Source organism: Canis lupus, chromosome 29 (genome assembly GCF_003254725.2).
Source record: "Canis lupus dingo isolate Sandy chromosome 29, ASM325472v2, whole genome shotgun sequence".
Taxonomy (NCBI): Eukaryota; Metazoa; Chordata; class Mammalia; order Carnivora; family Canidae; genus Canis; species Canis lupus.
The window spans coordinates 27793658-27814457 of NC_064271.1; the positions used below are offsets into that span (position 1 = coordinate 27793658).

General features: G+C 44.8%; 1 long non-coding RNA gene across 1 annotated transcript in view; it reads right to left on the reverse strand.

Annotated features, from left to right (window-relative positions):
- Positions 1–14881, reverse strand: part of LOC112650676 (uncharacterized) — a 36959-nt gene extending 22078 nt beyond the window's left edge. The window contains exons 1-4 of the long non-coding RNA XR_004810563.2: positions 14005–14881; positions 8843–9114; positions 3734–3783; positions 3043–3224 (exon numbers count right to left, since the gene is read on the reverse strand). This is a non-coding gene — a long non-coding RNA (uncharacterized LOC112650676). The remainder of the gene's footprint in view (positions 1–3042; positions 3225–3733; positions 3784–8842; positions 9115–14004) is intronic.
- Positions 14882–20800: the final 5919 nt, after the last annotated feature.

Consider the following 20800-nt stretch of genomic DNA (forward strand, 5'->3'; position numbering starts at 1 on the left):
TATTAAGTGGAGCTGTAAGGGATCTTAACATTTTTCAGATGAGGAAACTAAAATCCAAAGAAGTCAGCTGGAAGGAGAGCCAGGCCCTAGCTGAGAGGCCGGAGGGCTTTTTCTTTGCCCATGCTGCCTTCCTGGACTTGGGGACCGCCTCGGTTTGGATTCCACTGCCCCAGGGTATCTCCCAGGGATGAGGTCTCCAGGATGTGTCACTCTGTGCTTCAGAGAACTGCATCCCATCCTTTAGCCTCCCTGCACCACTCACCAGATCATACAGACCTCTCCTAACAAGGCCTACTCTCAACTACCTGCCATGGCAGGAAAGAGTTACCCAATAAACTCATCCAGTGGTCTCCAGGCATATTCAAACAGACTTTTTCTGAGCTCTACTATGGAGAGCATTGTGTTAAACTCTGAGACTATAAGATATAATTGCATGCCCTCCAAAGGCTTATAAATACCATCAGGAAATAATATTCATTAAGTCTCTAAAGTGTTTCTATACAGAATGAATTTTATACACATAACTGATCCCAGTGCCTCCTTTGCCCCATCCTTCCACTAACTTTTGTTGTTTCTTCATATAGTTAAAAAATGTATTGGTGGTTTCTTGGTCCAACATTATTATATTATGGTACAGAGAAATGAACATTTATTTGGAGGCAATGAACTTGATTTCTAGGGTCCTCTCTGTCAATTATTAGCCGGGTGACCTTCAGCAAATTATAGCCTCTTTCCTTATCGGTAGAGGGGATGATAATAGTACCCACTTTCACTGGGTTGTGGCAGTCAAATGAAATAACAAAACGCTTTGAAAATACTGATCCTTTTGAGAGCTATAAGAAGAAAGAACTTGGACTTAGGAGTCAGAAGAGATAGATTCTGAGCTTCCCTGAACACATCAGAGGCAGAATCTGTGAAAACAAAGTCATGCTGAGGAGGTGAGGGGTTGGGCTGGCTAGCCCAGGAGGTAAGGGCCTGACCCCGGCCCAGTCCTGCACCTCATTTTCATTCTTTCTTCAGAAAATCACAAGTTATTGCAAGTCATGGCCCTTCCTGAACAATCAAACCAAAACTGTCCATGATCAGATTTCAAAGATTTAAATAGAAAGAGGACTAGATTGACAGGAAGAGAGCATTCTTAAAGACTGATCCAATAAGTGAGTTCTCCCTCATTCATCCCTTAACCAACTTTCACTGACTGTCTACAGTGTTCGCTGCTAGGCACTATTGTAGATGCTGGAAATATAAAAACCAAGAGGGTTAATGGTGCTCCTAAAACTTCTTGAGGGGGTGAAGTATAGGTGTGGGAAGGGCTCAAGGGAGGTAACCTGGTTAGCAAAGTCTGAGTGAAGGAATGGAGGAAAATGGTCTCAGGGAGGCTGATGGAGATGGGGAGCCGGGCTAAAGTGCACCCAAACCTCCTCATCGTTCTAGAGTTTACTATCTAGTGGGAAAAACAGAAATAGAAGCCAAGAATGACAATGCAATGTGATAACTATGTGAAGGAAATATGAATATAGTGACATAAAATCTCCCTCTCCCCCCCCCATTCTCTCTCTCTCTCTCTCTCTCTCTCTCTCTCTCTCTCTCTCTCACACACACACACACACACACACAGCATCAATTCAAATTGAGAGAGATACCAAGCAGGGAAGAGCCTTGTAGCCTCTGGGAAGACAGATTTATGATTTGTTAGACCACGAGTCTATGCATTTAGTGCTCCTCTGCTCCCTTTCAACAACACCTTACTTTGCATGACACTTTACATTTAAAAATACTTTCACATTCTGTGTTTCACTTGGTTTATAGAAAATAGGAATGGAAAATGGGATACTTCCCATTTTACAGATGAGGAAATAGGCACAGAGAGATTACCAAAGTCACAAGTCTTGTCACTAATAGGGTAGGCATTACAATGTAGTTTTCTGATTCTTGGTTGAAAGCACTTTTCTAGTACAAGTAAGTGACTTCATTATCAATCTGATAAGAGCATCTGACTGTCATGAACCTTCATTGATCTAATTTCCTCCTTTCTGTCCCGTTGTATATTTTTTTGTTGTTGTTCCAGAACATAGTAAGTGTCTGTGGAGTCCTGTGCCACTGTGATTTAAACAAGCAAAAACATGAATTATATTCTGGGACTCAAAGGCCTCATATTTTCAAAGCTGCTATAATTATAGTCCAGCCATGTTATACCCTCAGGAAAGAATCTTGCAGTTTCTGCAACTGTCAAATGAAGGGCTTAGGCTACAGTCGCTCATTGCTAACATTCTCTGATTCATTTTTATAACCATCAATGTAATTTTAAAGTATTCATTAAGAGAGAACACACACACACACACACACACACACACGCACACAGACTTTTTTAAAGTATGGATAATTATAAACCAAAATATTAATAACCTCTATCGTTGGGTAATTGAATCTTATTTGATTTTTTCTTCTTTTTGTGTAAGTCTATACCTTTATTTTTTTTTTACAGTAAGCATGGATAGCTTATGTAATTTAGGTAATAAATATATAATTCCACTAAGAACTGAAACTATGCCAAAAATGTTATCAGCACTTGGCAAAATATAGCATACTTACAGCACAATGGAGTCTTTACAAGTCCGTGTTTGAAATTTCAAATTCATTGATGAGACTAAATAGTACCAATTTTTGACAAATGTATATTAATTCAGTATGCTTTGATACATAGCCAAAGAGCATTCTCTACAAGAGAGTGTTGGCTGATTATCACAGAAGATACATTGATTTCTAAATTGTTCCATCTTTATGACTTATGACCATACCAAGATTTAAAAGACCCTGATTTTGCCTCCAAGTGCTTATAATTTAGTGGAATTTAATTTTATGGGGTTGGTAGTAGTTAGGTTTTGAAGAAATTATGCCAAGTCACAATGACCCCTGAAAATACTTAAATCAGTGTCTAAAAATAGTCTGTGCTTGCATTTATGATCAACTAACTCAGCATTGGCTTTTGGGGGGGGGGGGCAGTTAATTCTGTAATTTCTTGGAGACACAACGCCTCCTCACCTTCCTGGCTCTGGGATCCTTAAAGTTACTCATTATCACTCCAATCAGCCGGGGTGGTGATTTGCTTGCTTCATTGCCTAAGAACATCGCTGCTCATTATCTTGTTATTTTCCTTTCATTCTTTCTCTTCTTCTTGGATCCTTATAAGCCACAGAGGTTCACACTGAAAACATGTGATGCCACTGTAGGAGGGTAGTAATATTTCATAAGTAACTGTTGAATGAGACCCTGTGAGTTGTGTTAAAACAGACCAGTAGCTGAGTTGGGTGGGGGAAAAATGGAAAACATTAGGAAGTAATGATATGTCAGACTGGGCTTGTAGCCTCCGAAATGTACTGTGTGCATCAGGCCCTGCTGGGGACACCAGTGAGGCTACACGGTCCACAAGGACAACTGTGCCCACTGCCCTTACAGAATTCTCAGTGTAACAGAGGAGATGGACATTGATGGGACAATCGCACAAATAAAGGGAAGGTGGCAAGCAAAGAAAGGATGCCCAGACAGTGTGGGGATAGAAGGCTGAGCGCCACTGCAGACCCCAGCAAGTGGGCAAAGTCAGGAAAGTGCTCAGTCAATTTAGGAATAAATAATCTAATGGGTGGCTGGCCAGGGTGGGGGTGGTGGGGAGCGGAGTGTCTGTTCAAGAGGTGGAAAGAGAAACTGCATTTTATTGCATTTTCTGAGAACTCACCATGTGCCCGACTGCCTGTGGGGTGGTCTTTCCTTAGGTCCCCTGCAATCCTTAAAACACACATTTGATAGGTTGGCATCAGGAGCCACAGTTTTTTTTTTTTTTTAAATAATTTTTTTTATTTATTTATGATAGTCACAGAGAGAGAGAGAGAGAGAGAGGCAGAGACACAGGCAGAGGGAGAAGCAGGCTCCATGCACCGGGAGCCCGACGTGGGATTCGATCTCGGGTCTCCAGGATCGCGCCCTGGGCCAAAGGCAGGCGCTAAACCGCTGCGCCACTCAGGGATCCCAGGAGCCACAGTTTTTAAGTGAATAACGCAGGCTCAGAGAGGTTAAGTCACCCAGCACAGGAGAAAAGGCCAGGAAAGGGATCCTCAGCCGCAGGCTTCAGAGTTTGGGGCTTATTTGGTTGGCATGGAAGGAGGTGCCGGAGGCTTCTGGGCGGGCACAGGGCTGGAAGGAAGGTATACTGAGGAGGGTTTGTCTCCAGTGGGGACAGAAGGACTGGGGTCAGGGAGCCAGCTGCCGGCTGCTTGGACACTGGTGAGAGGGAGTCTCCCGGGAGGCCCTCTGGGAGGCTGCTCACAAGCTACTGGGTTTGGGGGGTTGGCGGGGGAGGGAAGGAGAGGAAGATAAAATCATTTAATTTCCAAAAACTTCCAATGCACAGCACAGCATAACAGAGGAACATGCCTCTACCGTGACGGTTGATTTATGCTGCTTAAATTTTGTAGCCTATAAAAAACGTTTACTGTGCCACCAGTGGAACCCGGGATTCGAGTCAAATACGGGAAAGAGCATAGACCAGCTCACGCGGGAGACTGGCGACAGTCATTTCTTGCTTTAAGACCTGATTGACCCAATTGATCATTTAAGGAATGAGTAGCCCCTGCAGCTTATAAGAGGGGCAGCCTTTCTTTTTTTTTTTTTTTTTTTTAATGATAGACACAGATCGAGAGAGAGAGAGAGAGAGAGAGAGAGAGAGAGAGGCAGAGACACAGGCAGAGGGAGAAGCAGGCTCCATGCAGGGAGCCCGACGTGGGATTCGATCCCGGGTCTCCAGGATCGCGCCCTGGGCCAAAGGCAGGCGCCAAACCGCTGCGCCACCCAGGGATCCCCAGCCTTTCTTTTCAATTCGAGTCTGTATTTCATATGGGGCTTTGAGCGGGCTCCCTTGGCGACGCCCCTGGGGAGCGGAGGTGCCCTGAGATCTGGAGGGGTTGCAGGCCGGCATCCCCGGGGCAGGAGCTAGGCCTGGGGGGGGGGGGGGGGGGCGTCCCGGCTGGGTGAGCGGCCTCTGCACCCACAAGGGGGCCCTCGGAGCCCCGCAGCCGCGGAGCCAGCGGCCAGCCCCGGGTCCCGCTGCGGGGGAGGCGCTGCAGAGCCGCCCGCCCGGCCGCGCGGAATCCGGGGCGCTCCCCGGCCGCGTGGACGCGGGCGCAGCGTCAGGGCCGGTGCGTGCTGATCGTGTGGACCACCCACGGGGAAACCGGTTCGTGTCGGCGGCTCCCGGCCGCAGAGCCCCGCAGCGAGGCTCCCTGAACCCCCGGGACCTTCCCTTGCGCCTCGCCCCGCGGCGCCCAGGTCGGAGGGCCGGGGGCCCGGGCGTCCCCCACCCGCCGCCCCCAAACCCATCCCGTGGGGAGGGCGGACCTTCTGGGCCAGGGCCCGCCTGCATTTGACGTATTTTATTTTTTTAAAGATGTTATCCGTGGGATACACACAGAGAGACGCAGAGACGTGGGCGGAGGGAGAAGCAGGCCCCGCGCAAGGAGCCGGGTGCGGGGCTCGAACCCAGGGCCCAGGATCACACCCTGAGCAGAAGGCAGACGCTCAACCTCTGAGCCACCCAGGTGCACCCCCCACCCCCGCCTGCATTTTTTTAGAAAAAGATTTTATTTATTCATGAGAGACAGAGAGACAGACAGAGAGGCAGAGACACAGGCGGAGAAGCAGGCTCCGTGCAGGGAGCCCGACGCGGGACTCGATCCGGGGTCTCCAGGGTCACGCCCTGGGCTGAAGGCGGCGCTCAACTGCCGAGCCACCGGGGCTGACCCTCCTCGCCCCCCCCCCCCCCCCCCCCCAGCCTGCGTTTCAAACCCGCCGCCCGGGGAGCAGCGCCGAGGCCCCAGGCCCGGGGGCTAAGCGCTCCGCAGATCTGTTCGGCGGATCAGCTCGGACGGGGACAAGTGCATTTCTTCAGGAGAACCATGAATACTGATGAGGCGCTGTGAGGGTGAATCAGAATTTCAAAGGACACAGATACCAGGCCAAAAGTTACATTTCTAAAAAAGTCCCCAAGTAGGACAAAGAAAGGCTTCTAGTCTTCGGAGCATTTGACTGACCGGCATTTAAAACAAAACCAAACACTACGCGGGGAGCACGTGCCCAGGCCTCGGGCAAGGCGGCCTCAACACTTGTTTGCCTCTCGGGATAAACCTATTGAAAGAATGTGTGAATGATTTTAAGAGTCTCCCTGACTCTTGGACAAAGGAGTGCTTTCTGAGAATTTGAAAAACTTTTGTTGGAGGCAAAAGGGGGCAGGGATTTTTTTTCCCCTTCTGTTTTTAGAGAGACCCCATTTAATAATGGATCTCAGGCCACTGTGAAGCCTGGGATACTAGTCCAGTGTGACGACCCCATTGCTGCGTTGCAAGTCCTGAGGCTTGACGTGTCAGCCGAGTCACCTTGGACAAGCTACTTCAGCAGCTGAGGCCTCAGTTTCTCCTGCCCAAAATGGATCAGAATACCCACCTCCCAGGGTGGTTGTCAGGCTTTATGGGACGGACACATTACAAAGTAGTTAGGAGCCTCTACAGAGTAAGCTTGATAATCTGTTTACCAAAAAATGAACCGAAAATGTCCAGCTTTGCACACACACCCCCAAAGTTGTCACCATTAGTATTAACTTGTCCCTACCAGGCCCCTGCGACCTGACCCATCCCATCTGGGGCCTCACCCCTCCCATGCCTGTCCCCCCTGGGCCCCAGAGCCCTGGTCTTCCTTCTCCATTGTGCGGGGTTCATTGCCATCTTCAGGCCTCTGCGCAGCCTCGCTTTTCAGCCTGCTTCTGTACAGGGGACTTGCGTGTCCTTTGGTCTCAGACCCGCATCCTGTCCCTACTTTCTGAGAAAGACTCCCCCCCCCCCCCCCATTACTTCCAGGTGCTCTCCAGCTACTGCCCTCTTACATCTTCTTAGCACTTAGCACTATCTGAGCTCATTTTGTCCTCGCTTGTTTCCATTTCTACCTCCTGACTCCTGTGCCATGAGAATGTCAGCCCCATCCTGTTACCACCATTTCCCCAGCTCCTAGAACAGGGCCTGCACACAGGCGGGGCTCCAAGAACATCTGTTGAAGGGGAGACTTGAGGGAGTGAGTGATGAGTGAGCAAACAGCAAGTGAATCCATGGAATAAGAAATGTCCCAGGAAGAAACACTGGAAGCTGAAGCCCCAGTGCAATTCAGCGTTTGCCGGGAGAGTGCACCTCGGAAGCCCTTCCTAGGCTGCCTTCACCCTTATGCCAACCCACCCCAGATCTCACACTGGGGACTTTCGTGTTGGCACTCGTCTGTCTCCCTGGGGAGCCTCCCACTCCTTGAAACAAAAAGCCCCTTATAGTGCGTAACACCATAGCAGACAGACATATAATAGATGCTCAATAAAAATATAGGTGAATGAACAAATTTAAACAAAACCTATATATGCTATGACATTTCAAGTTAATACTAACAAAGTTACTGGTGCTTGTCTTTGGAAAATATTCGTTTTGGGGATGCCCAGGGGCTCAGCAGTTGAGCGCCTGCCTTCGACCCAGGGCATGATCCTGGAGTCCCCAGGATCAAGTCCTGCGTTGGGCTCTCTGCATGGAGCCTGCTCTCTCTGCCTGTATCTCTGCCTCTCTCTGTGTGTGTCTCTCTCATAAATAAATAAATAAAAATCTTTTTTTTTAAAAAGGAAAATATTAGGTTTTTAGTAATTGAAACGTTTGTTGCAACTTTATGTTTTAGAGTATCTTTAAAGTAGGGTATGGAAATGGAATGTAAGGTATGCTTTGGTACTCGCAGGCCCAGAGTGGAAAGCATTTAAGGGGCAGAGAGGAACTGGGGGCGGGACACCCGGGAGCAAAGTCCAAGGCTGGAGAAAGTTGGCTTGCTTTGCCGCTTACTGCTGGAGGACTGGGTAGAGGGAGGCCGGTGAGGACACCTGGGATTTCCCAGAAAAAGGCAGCAGAGTTGCCCGTCAGGCCCTGCCCCACCTGGGTCTTCAGTGTCTGGCCCAGTGACAGGCCCAATGGGCACACATCCTGGGTGCTGAGGGGGAGGCTGGGAGGGGTGGGCCCCGCGGGCTGGATATCTGTGGGGGGAGTCAGCAAGTAGTCTCTGAAGTAACTTTACATAGATAAATGAGGGTGGGGGAGAGAGTGGAGAGGGAGAGAGAGAGCAAGAGAAACAACCCCCCCCAGGGAGAACAGAGGGAGGTGCTGCAAAAGACACTCAGGTGACCCCTAAGAATTCAAGTCTTTCATTAGGCCCCACCTGAAGGCCAATTGTTCTGCAATCTACTGAGTGGTTTTGGCTCTAGGCTTATCTAAATCCAGTTGGGGTGTGGGGGGTGGTGTGGGGAAGAGTTTCTTCCTTTAACGAGGAAGAACAAAATAGCTCAAGAAACAAAAGCTTTTTTTTCTTTTCTTTTTTCTTTTTTTTTTTTTTTTGTGACCGGAATTTAAATGCTTCCAAAATGAACTGGCTACATGAGAGAAATTTGATTTTGCTTGAAAAATATGTCTTTTCCTGACCCCTCCCCACACATGTCCATAGTATGTACACATACAGGTCTCCTTTTAAACCTGGTGTGTGAGCATAAAATAGAAATTTACTCTCCTGTTCTCACTTCTGCTGGGAGTAGAAGATTCTAATGACAAACATGCTTGGAAACATTTCTCCAAACAAGCACACGACGTGCCAGAGGGTTACATTTGGAGAGTTTGGTAGGATTAGAGAGGGGCAGGTTATAGCTAAATGAAGGCGAAAATGAGGCCAACAGCGGAACCTGAGGAAGACACGGTGTTCCGCATGGAAGACTGTCTTAGGCCAAGTCACTTACCCTCTCATCTCCTTGTTCCTCCTTTGGGAAGTGGAGCTAGAACTGGTTCCTGCCTTATCCGCTCGTGACGATTACATGAGCTCATGTGAGGAAAGCATGAGGGCGGGAGTCCTGGGCCCACAGTTAGCTCACGGGAGCACTTGCGCATCTAATAGCACTTGAGTGCCCTATTGCTGGAAAGTCCTCCAATTCATTTCCATCCCACAGATAATCACTTTAGGCTTTGGGATATAAGGAGGAAAGAGCACGTCCCAGCTCTCAGGAGATCTGGTCTAGAGTGAGGACAGACAGGTAGACAGATAATTATAATCTTGTGTGTTGTGCAGTGAACCAAGTGTGCCCTGCGTGCTGTGGAAATGGCTGGGCAGCACCAGCTGTGTTTCCCTGGGGTCCCGTGTTAGCCTGGCCATGAAAGGGAGCCAACTTTTATGTCTATGGTCTACCAGTCTATGGCATTTATTTGTTCCAGCACCTAGCACAGTACCTACCATATAGAAGGACTTGAAAAAAGCCTTGCTGGGGACACGTGGGCGGCTCAGTGGTTGAGCGACTGCCTTTGGCTCAGGTCATGATCTCAGGGCCCTGGGATCGAGTCCTGAATCAGGCTCCCTGCTCAGCAGAGAGCCTGCTTCTCCCTCTGCCTATGTCTCTGCCTATTTCTGTATCTCTCATGAATAAGTAAATATTTTTTAAAAAGATAGAAAATAGACTTGCTAAATGAATCCAACTCGTTTAGACCTTGTCTTTGTCAATTTCAATGAAAAAAAAAAAAAAAAAGAAAACCCTCAAGAAACCTGAGTGGTGATACTGGTATAAGATTGTAAAACTGAGTAGAGGGGGAAAATATCGAAGGTGGGTTGCAAGAGCAGGCCAAGCCCGTGGTCTATCTGCCACGTGATTTTGGTGGTACGATCTTGTTCTGGCCACTGGGCTAGGCAGTGGGCTGCCAGCCTGGAGGAGAAGTAGAGGAAGGCAGGAAGGGGGAGCCACCCCACCGAGTGTACTCAGGCCGACCGCTGGGCGCTAGACACAGGGCGCGGAACTGGAAGGCCGCAGAGCCAGCTGAGGACAGAGAGGACTCAGAGGGCTCCTCAAAGGCCATGTGGAGGAACCATACTTTGAACACGTGTCCTTCAGGTGGGGGAGGAAGATGCAGCAGCTGTCAGAGCAGAATCAGCTCAAAGTTTTATTAGGCATTATTTAATTTTTTCTCCTCCCACACCTCATTAGGCCTGCTTTTCTCTCTTCTCCCCACATTAAGGTGGAGGTTCAGGGCATACACCCTGGAGTCAGGGGCCTAGCCCAGTTCCTATTGACTCTGTGTCCTTGGACAAGTTCTTTAACTTTCCCTTGACTCCGTTTCCCCAACTTTGACATGGACAATTATCGTGAGGATTGAGTTAACTCGGGGAAAGGGCTGAGAGCAGAGCCTGGTAGGTGGTGAGTGCTGGTTACACTCCAGGTGTCAACATGTCACCTGCATGGTGTGTCATTGTCTTGGAAGTGAGCCACTCTAACAATGGGAGTGTCCTGACTGCAGCTGCACTCCTGGGCCAGGGAAGGCGTGGTATGTTTAAAGTAGGGGCCTTGTGTGGTCACGTTTGCATTTTAGAGAGACAGATTTAAAGAAAGGGAATAGACCTTGAGGAGGCCAGGAGCCAGTGGGGACGTTGTAGTAGAGTCTCCGTGAGAGACAGGAGGCTCTGAATCCAGGAGGTGAAAATGAGCAGAAAGAACTGGGGGCAAAATTGGCAAAGCATAGTAAGTGTTTAGAAGTGGGTAGTGCAGGTGGGTTCCCCAGTTTCTAGCCTATTGACTGGGGGGACAGTGGTACCAGAGGTGAGGTAAAGAAGGTCAAGGGAGAGGCTGGCTGGGGAGAGCGATGATGAAGACTTCCATATTTCCTGGAGGGACACCCTGCTCTCACCAATTCCTTGCTCAAAACCTGTCAATGAACCACCATGGCCATTAGATAAATGTCAATTCTAGTAGTACTTACCTCCCAGGATTATTGTAAAGATTCGCTAATGCAACTCAAATTCTCAAAATATATTAAGTGCACATGGCATTGTGTGTTTGCTATTTATGAGTCTATAACTATTATGAGTCAGATCCCTGTGTTGTCTGTCCTCTGTTCACATCCCAGACTCACCCTATTCCCATTCCTCTGGCTGCATTACAGTTCCCCAGTTCACAGAAAACACTGGCCTTCTCTCATCTCCAGAGATGAGAACTCTCCATCTTCCCTTTTTTCTATTTAACTTGTTCTCCTCCATGTTCAGCTAAGATGTTGCTCCCTCTAGGATGTCCAGGCTGGGTGAGGGCTTCTATATTCTCATAGGCTTTTTTTTAAAAGATTATTTATTTATTTATTTATTTATTTATTTATTTATTTATGAGAGAGAGGCAGAGAAGTAGGCACCCTGTGGGGAGCCCCATGTGGAACTCCATCTGGGAACTCCAGGATCATGCTCTGGGGCGAAGGCAAGCGCTAAACTGCTGAGCCACCCACGGACCCCCTCTCCACTCTCTCTCATTGTTTGTTTTGCTTTTAAGATTATATTTATTCGAGATAGAGAGAGTAAGAGATGGAGAGAGCACAAGTGGGGGAGGGGCAGAGGCAGAGGGAGAAGCAGGCTCCCCACCAGGCGAGGGAGCCCAACGTGGGGCTCCACCCCAGGACCCTGGCATCATGCCTGGAGCTGAAGGCAGATGCTTAACCGACTGAGCTATCCAGGAGCCCCTCATTGGTTTTTTTTTTTTTTTTTTTTTACCTTAGCCCTTGGACATCTATTTTCTTCCCATAATCTCACCTATCTCTTGCTATCTCCATGTCCAGCTTCAACTTTGCTCCTGAACTCCTGACCTGTATTTTCAACTGCTCATAAATCCTCCAACTAGACCTTTCACAGCTAGCCAACTGGAACAGGTTATTATTTCAACCCTCATTCCCATGCCTCAAACTGAGCTCTCCTCCCCTATTTTCTAGCTTGTTTAATAGGCTCCCCATGTACACAATCACTCAAGCTAGGTCTTATGAGTTTCAATTCCTCCTCCCTCTCCCCCCTACATCCTTCCTCTTATGTATCTTGCCATTTCTGATTCTGGACAGCTTGAATTTGACTTCTCATTTCATCTTCACTGTCACAATCCTAGCTTTGGCTTTCATTATCAGTTGCCTAGACTATTATAATAGCTTCTTAACTGGCCTGTCTCCAGCTAACTTCCAGAGCACAAGTCTGATCATGCCACTTTTTTACTCCAAGACCTTCTAAGGCTGCACAACCAATAAAGTGAAGTCTGAGCCCCCAACCATGGCATTCAATGTCTTCACAGTTTGGTCCCAGTGTATTTTTCCAGCTTCATCTCTCACCAGCCCATGCTCCCTCAATGTATATCTCCACATTAGAATTAGTTGTTTATCTCTTGTGCTTCCAATTCCAGGGTGTCAGGACAAGCTCATGTTAATCTCTGTACCTGAAAACCCTAGCAGAGTGCCTAATACATGAGTGTCTTCCAAGTACTTGGCTGTCATCACTTCCAAAGGGAGCATCTCACCTAATCCTCCTAATCCAATGTCTGGCTCGGTGTCCTAAACACTGAATGCATTCAATAAGAATTTGTAGGAAGTGCTGATTTATTTGGAGTGCAAACCCCCTGAGAGCAGGAACTTTACTCACTTATTTTTAAAATTGAAATGTATTTGACATATAACATTGGATAAACTTATCTGACACATTTATATATTGTTATGTGATTGCCATTGTAGTGCTATTATACCAGCAGGAACTTTATTTTATTCATACTCAAATCTCCTAACAGTACCTGACATATAATAGGTACTGAATAAATATTTGTTGAATAGAGATAAGAATGAATGAATAAATGAATGAAACTATGTTCCTGACCACCCTTTTGCTATGGTATTTACCATCTCAGACATTTAAAAACAAAAAGACTTGTTTACTTGAGAGGGAGTCTGCACGCATATGCACAGGGTTGAGGGGCAGCGGGAGAGAATCTCCAGCAGATTCCCCCATGAGCGAGGAGCCCAAGGTGGGGCTTGATCCCATGACCTGAGCCAAAATCGAGAGTCAGATGTTTAACTGACTGAGCCACTCATAAGACTTTATTCATAATAGTGCAAAGGAAGTCAGTACTACAACATGTGTCACATCTGTGCTTTGTTTGCTATACTTCTAAATCCTGTATACCATCAAAGAAAATTACCTTTTCCCATCCCTACTGGAATAGACTCCTTTTGGGCTGATGGAGCAGTTCTGGATTTTGTAGGTATAATGAGAGGAAGGGAAGTTCAAGTTATCCTGATGTTAATTTGAATTAATTTGGTTAATGTTTCTTCTAATGTGAGCCAAGTTTTTGGGCAATGAAAGATAATTTGTCATCTCCCACATGCTAAAGTCAATATTAGGGATGCCTGAGTGGCTCAGTGGTTTAGTGTCTGCCTTTGGCTCAGGTCGTGATCCTGGGGTCCTGGGATCGAGTCCCGCGTCGGGCTCCCTACAGGGAGCCTGCTTCTCCCTCTGCCTGTGTCTCTGCCTCTTTCTCTGTGTCTCTCATGAATACATAAAATCTTTTTTTAAAAAAGTCAATATTAGAAATATATAAGAGAAACTGGATATCAAATGAACTTACATTAAGCATTTTGTTTTGGGGGAGGTTTCACTTATTTACAAAACAAGGCATACCAGTGCTGCTCAAAATGGATCTACATCAAATTCACGTACATTGTGGGAAGTGTAAATTTCAGGGCTCTGCCTCAAATTGACTGAATCTGAATCTCTGGGAGTGGGACCCAGGAATCTACATTTTCAGCATCACTGACCACTTATCTGGGAATTCCTTTCCATGGCTTCAAGGACACTACTCTTTTTTTTTTTTTTTTTTTTTCCTTCTTCTAGTACTTTGGTTATAGAACCTTTCTATTCTCTATCTTCTATCAGCCGCTTTTTCGTTACTCTCTTGGAGATCCACACCTACCCCATAATTTCAACTATCACTTTGACTATTGGTCTAACTACTCTCCTGAACTCAGATATTTCCAGTGTTCACTACTGGGTCCTCAGCAAAGGCTCTAGGTGATTCTCCTGTACTCTGAGGTTCAAAAGTAGCTTGATACATTTTTTCGTCCCTCTTCTCACCTTCTTTCCATCCAAATCCTGACCAATACAACAGGAAAACTGAGGGAGCCCTGGTAGCTTAGCGGTTTAGCACCTGCCTTCAGCCCGGGCGTGATCCTGGAGACCCGGGATGGAGTCCCACGTCGGGCTCCCTGCATGGAGCCTGTTTCTCCCTCTGCCTGTGTCTCTGCCTCTCTCTCTGTGTCTCTCATGAATAAATAAATAAAATCTTAAAAAAACAAAACAAAACAGGAAAACTGAGTGAGTATAGAGAAAGGGACACACAGATCAATATATATCATCCATCGCAGTCAACTTAATGGCAGGTATTACTTCAGTGGCTGCAAGATAATAGCTGTGAGGTCTGTATTAAAATACATTAACAGGGGTGCCTGGGTGGCACCGTTGGTTAAACAACCAACTCTTGATTTCGGCTCAGGTCGTGAACGGAGGATTGTGAACGGAGCCCCACCTCTGGCTCCACGCTCGGCAAGGAGTCTGCTTGTCCCTCTCTCTCTCCCTCTGCCCCTCCTCCTGCATTCTGTCTCTCAAAAATAAATCTTAAAAAATACGTTGATAAATATGAACACATTGCTTCTTCATTGATTAGCCTCTGTGTTTTTTTAAATATTTTTTTAAATTTTTAAAATTTATTTATGATAGTCACACAGAAAGAGAGAGAGAGACAGGCAGAGGGAGAAGCAGGCTCCACGCACCGGGAGCGCCAAACCGCTGTGCCACCCAGGGATCCCTGTGTTTTTGACATATGTTTCTTATTATCTTATTTCCCAGAGCATATAGTTCCCAGCCTAGGCTCAGGTGGGGCCTGGGAAGTACCTTAAAGAGTGTCTCTTTCTCTTTCTTTCTTTTTCTTTCTTTCTTTCTTTCTTTCTTTCTTTCTTTCTTTCTTTCTTTCTTTCTTTCTTTCTTTCTTTCCTTTTTTCTTTCTTTTCTTTCTTTTTCCTTCTTTCTCCTTCCTTCCTTCCTTCCTTCCTTCCCTTCCTTCCTTTCCTTCTTTTCTTTCCTTCCTTCCTCCTTCCGTCCTTCCTTCCTCCTTCCTTCCTCCGTCCTTCTTCCTTCCTTCCTTCCGTCCTCTTCTTTCTTCTTTCTTTCTTTCTTTCTTTCTTTCTTTCTTTCTTTCTTTCTTTCTTTCTTTCTTTCTTTCTTTCTTCTTTTCTCTTCCTTCCTTCCTTCCTTCCTTCCTTCCTTCCTTCCTTCCTTCCTTCCTCCTTCCTTCCTTTCCGTCCTCCTTCCTTCCTTCCCTTCTTCCTTCCTTCCTTCCTTCCTTCCTTCCTTCCTTCCTTCCTTCCTTCCTTCTTTCTTTCTTTTAAAATTTTACTTATTTAAGAGAGAGTGAGCACAGAGGAAGAGTGAGAGAGAGAAGCAGGCTCACTGCTGGGCTGGGGGCCTGATGTGGGACTTGATCCCAGGACCCCAAGATCCTGACCTGAGCCAAAGGCAGACACTTATCCAACCATGCCACCCAGGCACCCTGAGGAGGGTTTCATTATAGTGAGGGCAATGGATAAAAAGGAACTAAAATGAAACTGAAACCAAAATCAGGCAGATTTTTTCCCCCTCAAATCATCAAGTTGAGTGATTGCCAGTCATGCTCCACTCTAGTTACCTAGTAAAATTACTTAGGGAGTTTTTTTTTTTTTTTTTTTTTTTTTTACTTAGGGAGCTTTTAATCAGCCTCACCCTGGACTACATAAATGAGAAACTCTGGGGGACTTTGAAAACCACTAGGGCAGACCTACAGGAATACAGGTTTGGCCATTCAGATGGTGCGCCAAGAGCCTCATTTGTGGGGAGAGTGGAGCTGTTAAGGCTACCAACCCAAGTCAGACACATATCAAAATCCTTTTGTGTTTATTATACTTGAGCACTTACTATGTATAAAGCATAATGTAGACACTGACATACAAAGGGAAGTGGTAAAGCAAACGCTTTTTGAAGGATGTATCTTGAATGTAGATGGTACCAATTTATTCTCACTTAAGGCTAATACTAGTATTACTTAGCATCCCCATTTTACAGATGAGAAAACAAGCTCAGAGTAGGTAAATAAATTCCTCAAGAAAATTCAACTAGTAAGTAGTGGAATTAAGATTCAAACTCATACTCCACTGGCTCTAAACCTATATTCTTTCCACTGTATTTTGTCATCTATTATGTCAAAAGAGGAAGAAAACATTTTGCCTGCCCTTGTGGGGTTCTCAGTCTGTTCAGGGGGGAAAGGTATGGCTCTAAAAATAAAAGGCCATGCTAAGAGAAGTTTAAGCTCATTGCTTAAAGAATGAAGGCGAGGCTGGAAATCATTCCCTGCCGAAGGCAAACTCTTCTGGAATGCTTCCTGGGGAGGGGCATTCAAAGCAGGTCAAAGCCAGCAGATAGAGATGCTTGACAAAGGCCTATGCCCAGTAGGGAAGGCAAAAACAAGGTGTGGGGATACACAGACTTTTTTGGGACATGGTGTGTGGTCCACTCTGACTGAAGTGGAACATGCTGTAGTAGATCCATGAGAGTGAACCCTGGAACAGTGGTGTATCTGGAGCCCAGAACTTCTTGGATGCCAGGCACAGGAGGTTAACTTGTCCACCAGGCAAAAGAGCCTCATGGGCCATTTGAAGGCCAAGAGTGAGATGGTGTGTGAGCTTGTGAGAGAGTGTTCTAGTCTCAGATAACCAGTGGGAATCCTCGGTGGGAAGCCACCGGGGGGGACACATATCAGGTGGTGCAGAGACGAAATGCAAAGGAAGGATGGGCAGGGGGAAGGATGTGAGCAATTTCAGAAGGGAGGCACACAGGACTTGAGTTGATATTGTTGGTGGCCTGGAGAACAGGAAGGGTGGGATCACGTAGATTGTTTCAGATTTGGAAAGGACCCCAAATCGGGGGATGGGTATGTTTACCTAGGGCAGGAAGAACTGAGAATCTGGGGTGTGGGTGTGTGCAGCTCAAGGTGACGGAAGGCAGGTGATGACTCAGAAGTTGCTGAGAAAGGATCCGAGGCCCTGGCCTTTGGGTGGATTTAGCAGCCATTTGCCTGGGCATGATGGTCAGAGCAGCTGGCTCCTGTGGAAGTGTTCTACTTGAGTGGATTCCTATCAAATGTTAACTGCATGAACACCACGGATTTAAAAAAAAAATGGTATCAGAAAACACGGTGTAAAAGTTTTGGAGTCATATCCAGCTAAATAAAGAACAAAGATTACTAGCTGGTTAAATAACTAAAAAGCTATTTAAACATTACTAAAAAGTTACTTAAAAGTTAATTAAATCAATTTTGAAACACTGACTTTGAGATTTTTTTTCCCTATAGACTGGAGGGATCATAATTAAACTTAATTGTAGTCATGCTAGATTTCCTCCCGATGTTTATTTTTCTTCTAGTTATATTTCAGACAATTAATAGAGTCTAATGACTCAGAGTTTTGTGTAATTATCACCAAATGATTATAATCTCTCTCTTATGGAATGTTCTTTTCACACAGCACACTGGAAGTGAAGGAAATTTATGATTATTCATGAAAGTTCCTCTATAGGCTGCAAAAAAATGATCAGATGTTAGAATAAATTTATTATTCATTTATATATTTATAGCTAGAAAAAAGGATACAAAGTTACAGTACACTTTGAAAAGTTTTAATAGTTCTCTCTCACACACAGCTCGTCTTTCAATTTTAGAGTGTTTGAGAAAAATTAAAAAGGGAGATACTTTTTTTTTTTAATTCCTCGAAATGCTTGGTTTCTAGGTCTCCTTTTCCCCCTAAGTGTGAAGTATTTTAGTGAAAGTTTCATCTCAACTTTGTCAATAATTAATCCTCTGTTTCTTTGAAAAGTCTGACAATGTAAGAGTAACAATAACAGGCCATAAAACACTCCCCCTAATTGTGCAAGGGCTCATTCTTCCCTAACTGGGTTCAGGTTGACTGGAATGTGCTGGTCACATTCCAGCACCTTCCACCGGCCAGAAGAACTACACAGGACTCCAAGGAATGGAGTAGGATATTTATCTCTATTTCTTCACTTTGCAAGGAGGACTAGAAAGAAGGACTAGAAGAGGCAAGGAGGCACAGAAAAAAGGAACCAGAGAACAAAGGCAAATTAACCGGGGAGGAGCAAGCTGGTCTATGTGTAGAAAGATGGGGGACACAGGACAGAGAAAATCCAACCAAGGGTGAGGCCTGTTGAACTAAGTTAGGGAGAGGGATAGAAGAGCAGATCAGAGATCTGTCAAAAGGGCAAAGGCATCCCATGCAGAAAGAAGGAACACATTTCAGAAGGTAAACACTGTTCCTTCACTGGGATCCCATCCCTCCCTTCCTCTCTATCAAGAAAATATAGTTGGAAATTCGACTGGAAATTTTCTTCATTTATCTGGCTCATGATGACTGAATGGAAACCTAAAAACCAAATCTCGAAATTCTTACAGCGATCTACTTAGTAAATCTTTAAAAAATTACTATAGGATTCTATAAGGAGTTTAAAAAGGTTTTTTCTAGTAACTCTTTGCTTTGAACTTTTTGTCTTAATTTGCTCTTATATGGTGGAGTTGGTTTCTATAGAGGGAACTCACCGTGATATCTTGACCAAAAGTCTCCAAATCTTTTTTTCTTAATAATTTTATTGAAGCGGGGGGGGGGGGGGGCGGTGCCTGGGCAACTCAGTGGGTTAAGTGCCTGCCTTCGGCTCAGGTCATGATCCCAAGGTCCTGGAATCGAGCCCGCATCTTCCTGCTCAGCAGAGAGCCTGCTTCTCCCTCTCTCTCTGCTCCTCTCCCTGCTCACACTCCCTCACCCCCTCTCTCCTCCTCTCACAAATAAATAAAATATTTTAAAAATAATTTTATTGAGTTACGTAACATACCGTAATACTCATCAGTTTTAAATACACGATTATCTTTTATTAAAAAATTATCTTTTATTATTAACATACCTGGTTGTACAACTATCACCATGATCTGATTTTAGAACTTGACCATCACCCTGGTAAGATCTCATTTTCCATTTCTACCGCAAGCCCCGGGCAACCACTGATCTACTTTCTATAGATTTGGCCATTCTGGACATTTCATCTAAGTGGGATTCCATAATATAGGATCTTTTGTAACTGATTTCTCTCACTTTGCAGTGTTTTTGAAGTTCATCTATGTTGCAGCAAGTACAGGTCTTGCATTTTTGCACTGCTGAACAGTATTTCATTGTGTGACCATACCATATTTTGCTCACCTCTTCACAGGCTGATTAGACATTTGGATTGTTTCCACTTTTTGGTTATGATGAATAATGCTGCTGAGAACATTCCTGTGTGAGTCTTTGTGTGATCAATGCTTTCATTTCTCTTGGTTGGATGCCTAGGGATAGAAATGCTGGGTCATATGGTAAAATAATGTGCACCATTTTAAGAAACTGCCATGATTTTTCAAAGTGGCTGCACCATTTTACATTCTCACCGACAAGAAGGCAGAACAATATAGCTCCTCATCTTCATATTCTTGTCAACTTATGTTATTGTCTCTTTTATTTCGATACTTTTATTTATAAATTTTCAACTTTATTGAGACGTAATTGACATAAAATTGTAAGATATTTAAAGTGTACATTATGGTGATTTGATACATATGTAGACGTTTTGAAAGGATTCTTTCATCTACTTAACTAACACATCTATCATCTCACTTTTTTTCTAAGTTTTTATTTATTTATCTTCACACTCAACATGGGGCTCAAACTCACAACTCGGAGATCAGGAGTCACATGTTCTTTTGACTAACCCAGCCAGGCACCCACCTCATTTTTTTCTTTTATGAGAATATTTAAATTCTATTTTATTAGCAAATTTCGATTACACAATACAATCATACCAACTACAGAGTCTCAGATCTTATTCATCTTCTAGCTGAAAATTTGTATCTTTTTACCAATTCCATCCTATTTCTACCACCCTTCAGATGCTGGCAACTACTTTTCTACTTTGGTTCTATGAGTTTGACTTTTTTTTTTTTTAATATTATACATGTAAGGGATGAGATGTACTATTTGTCCTCTGTCTGATTTATGTCACTTAGCATAATGCTCTTAAGAACCATCCATTTGTTGCAAATGGCAGGATTTCCTTCTTTCTCATGGCTGAAAAATAATCCTCTGTGTTTGTGTGTGTGTGTGTGTGATTTTATTTATCCAGCCACCTTTTGACAGATACTTAGGTCATTTCTATATCTTGGCCTCTGTAAATATTGCAATAAACATGGAGTACAGAGGTCTCTTCCAATCCATGAGCATGGAATATCTCCATTTATTTGTATCTTTTTCAATTCCTTTCATCAATGTCTTATGGCTTTCACTGTACAGGTCATTCACTTCCTTGGTTAAATTTTATTCCTTTTGATGCTGTTGCAAATGGGATTATTATCCTAATTTCTTCTTCCAATAGTTCATAACTAGTGTATAGAAATATAACTGATTTTTATGTCTTGATTTTGCATTCTATACCTGAATTAGTTGATTAGATCCCTAACAGAGCTTTGGTGGAGTTTTTAGAGTTTTCTCTATATAATATAGCGTGAATAGTTTACTTCTTCCTTTCAAATTTGAGTATCTTATATTTTTCTTGCCTAATTGCTGTGCTAGAATTTCCAGCATCATGTTGAATATAAGTGGCAAGAATAGGCATTCTCATCTTGTTACTGATTTTAGAGGAAAGGCTTTTAGCTTTTCACCATTCAGTCTGAGTTTCCCTGTGGGCTTGTCATACATGGCCTTTATTATGTTAAGGTATTTTCCCTCTTAGCCAGTTGAAGGGTTGTGGGTTT